We start from the raw sequence: 3580 nt of genomic DNA, 5'->3' as shown, positions 1-3580 counted from the left end.
TTATTTATTTCTGAGAGACAGAGTGAGACAAAGTGAGAGTGGGGGAGGGACAGAGAGAGAGGGAGACACAGGATCGGAAGCAGGCTCCAGGCGCTGAGCCGTCAGCACCGTTCAGACGCGGTCTCGTCTCAGACCTGGTCTCAGACCCGACGCGGGTCTCGAACCCACAGACCATGAGACCATGACCTGAGCTGAAGTCGGACGCTCAACCGACTGAGCCACCCAGGCGCACCTCTCAGGAAACTCTTAATAATTCCTGAACAGGGGGATCCTCATTTTCATTTGGCACTGGGTCCCCCATATCCTGTATTGGTTCCTGCTTAAGCTGCAAAGAGGCAAGACCATGCTTTTCCCTAGTACTGTCCTTCAGCGCGATCTTTGTTGCCGACGATAACATGGACACTTAATATCCCAAAGATTTACCTCTGGGACCATATGTTAGGATGCCAAGCTTTGTTTCCCTCTCTTGCCCCGATAAGAAAGCTAAAAAATAGTTGCCAGCTGGTATGCTTAAGACATAGCTGGCTCTCCCATACCACAAAGAAGTGTGAGCTCCTTTAAAAATCAAAGGATCAACGTTATTAGGGGATTTACAGCATTTTCAGAAAGCATGCCACCAATGTTCACCTGCTTTTCTGATTCCTGGGGCAAAGGAAATTCTGGAGAGAAGCAGTGAGATCCTGTGCTCTCACATTTCAAAAAGAACTATTGTAGACTGTCATTTTTTTATTTTTTAATTTTTTTTATTTTTTAAAATGTTTATTTATTCTTGAGACAGAGAGAGACAGAGCATGAACAGGGGAGGGTGAGAGAGAGAGACAGACAGAATACAAAGCAGGCTCCAGGCTCTGAGCTGTCAGCACAGAGCCCGATGTGGGGCTCGAACTCACAGACCCGCAAGATCATGACCTGAGCCGAAGTAGGACGCTCAACCGACTGAGCCACCCAGGCGCCCCAAAGGTCATTTTTTTAAAGTTTATTTATTTATTTTGAGAGAGACAGAGACAGCATGAGCAGGGTGTAGGGTCAGAGAGTGGAGTGGAGAGACAGAGATAATCCCAAGCAGGCTCCACACTGTCAGCACGGAGCCCAACGTGGGGCTCAAACTCATGAAATGGCAAGATTATGACCTGAGCCAAAATCGAGAGTTGGACACTTAACTGACTAAGCACCTGGAGTGTCATCTTTATTCATGAATCCGTAAATCCCACAACTATGTCCACGGTGCCTATGAGGGTCTAGACACTCTCTTGCTCACCATGAACATCACAAACCTGGTCTTTGCCCTCCTTAAGCTCCTGGTCTGGAGGGAGAGATCAGATGTTATAAGAAGTGCTGTGTACTGAGTACTGTATAGGCTCATCAGGGAGCATAAGGCAAATTGGGAATCCAGGGGGATTCTGGAGGAGAGGACTTCTGAGTTGATGCCTGAAGAATAAAAGGAAAAGAGGAATATGATCTCTTTAGCTGACTTTAGTGAGAGGTGGCCTACGGGTGTGAGAGACTTTGACTAGAGCTACACTAAGGATAGCTTTTAGGTCAGGTTGACCTGAGTTTGGGTATTATTTGTGTTGCTAACTAGCTGTGTAACCTCAGAAAAGTTCCTTAACTTCTCTGAGTCTCTAGTTTTCATCTGTGAAATGGGGATGATTATGAGTCCTACTTCACCTGGCTGTGGTCAAGATTGAGGAGTTGATTTCTCCCAAATCTAGCACAGTGCTTGACAAGGGGTAAGTGTGAAATGAATATTGGCTGTAATATTTCAAGACATAGTAGCCATTTTCTCATTTAAGACATGACATTCTGGGGCGCCTGGGTGGCTCAGTGGGTTAAGCTTCTGACTTCGGCTCAGGTCATGATCTCGCGATCCGTGGTTTCGAGCCCCGCGTCGGGCTTGGTGCTGACAGCTCAGAGCCTGGAGCCTGCCTTGGATTCTGTGTCTCTCTCTCTCTCTCTCACCACCCCCCCCCCCTCAAAAATAAATAAAGATTAAAAAAAATAGACATGATATTCTGAAGCAATCCTGCAGAGACTGATTTAATAATAAGCTTGGTTTCTTGTCACTTATAGTTTGGCCAGACATTCACTGCTCTTTAGTGCCTCATCGTATCTGAGCAGCCTTTCTACTCAGGACGGGAAGCAGTTCTCACTTGTCGTCGATGTGGGAACAAAGCAGCCAGGTACCTCAGTGAGAGGGTCAGTGAGGACGTGAGATTTGCTGTGATGAGGGAGCCAGAGTTCTGAATCCCATCCATTGTGTTCAGTTGAGCTGCCAAGAGGAAATGATGTGGTCGATCTCATAGGATTAAAACCAGAGATCCTTATTAATATGGATATTCAAGAAGTTGAAGTCATAGCCCTGAGGAAGGAACTGGGGACCCTTGTAATCGGTTATATGCAATATTTTTGTGATCATAGCCGATAGCATCTAGAAGATGCTGAAAACATAAACCCCAGGGCTCACCCCTATCACTTGTCTCCTAATTACTGCCATCTGTTCTCGCCACTGAGTTCCCTGTGACACTGTCATACTTGCTCCATGATGGCCTAACCAGGTCAGCCTGCACAACAGCAAAATCCGTGACTGTTGTTTGTGGCGCTTTGCCTAACAGTCTGCCGATCGGAGAGTCGATTTCCTCTCAGAAATAGGACGCAGGACTGTATGGTTTTTCTGGCCTGAAGTTTAAAGATGTTCTGAGCATGGGGCCAGGGGCCTTGGCTCTGATCTGGATCATCAACTTTGCAGAATTCATTCTGAAATAACGCTTTCTTGAAGCCCTCTGGACTTCTGCCCATAGCTTTGTTTGCCTCTCAGATCTATCCATGGATAAGTAATCAAAACCGCCGCCCAAAGCACTCTAGAAAAAGGCGGCTCTAGTCCCTGCAATCAGGGGAGTTACAACGTGATTGCAGAGCTGCAGCAAGCTCATACGAGAGCTAGATTTGTGTATCTGTGCCTGGTATGTGGGACGTCAAACCTCTGTGAGTAAAATGGAGGACGGCATTCAGGCTGCAGCTTTGATTACCATATGCAGTCCTCAGGTATCAATGGTCTAGAAGCCAAGAGTCTTATGGAAAAGCATGATTCGCCATTTGCTGAGTCAGAGTGAGTGCTCACCAGTGGCGATGACGATGGTGATGCTGTGTAGGGTCCGCTTGTTACCAGTGCGCATCTCAGAAATGATACATGTCGTCTTCCCGACGACACACACATACATTATTGTTCCTTTTCACCGACGAAGAAACCATCTCGGAGAGATTGAGTGATTCACCCAAGGTCACACAGCCGGAAAGTGGCAAACGCGGTGTTGGAATTCATGACTACCAGTCGGCGATTTGCGGAATGTGTTGCTTCCTCTCTGTGTGATATTGCACGTGTTGCAGACATCTTAAAGCCTGTGTTTCCTTTTCTATAAGATGGGATAAGATGATAGGGTTGTTACAAGGATTAAAGGAGAATTAATAGATCAAAAAGGGCTTGGAAAACTGTAAAATATGTACTATTAATGCATATTTTGATAGGATAAAGAAAACTTACAGATAATTTTCCAAACTTGTCTTGGGCTGCTTTATGCCAAAG

This window comes from Panthera tigris, chromosome D4 (assembly GCF_018350195.1).
Source record: "Panthera tigris isolate Pti1 chromosome D4, P.tigris_Pti1_mat1.1, whole genome shotgun sequence".
Lineage (NCBI taxonomy): Eukaryota > Metazoa > Chordata > Mammalia > Carnivora > Felidae > Panthera > Panthera tigris.
This window is presented reverse-complemented; position numbering follows the sequence as displayed.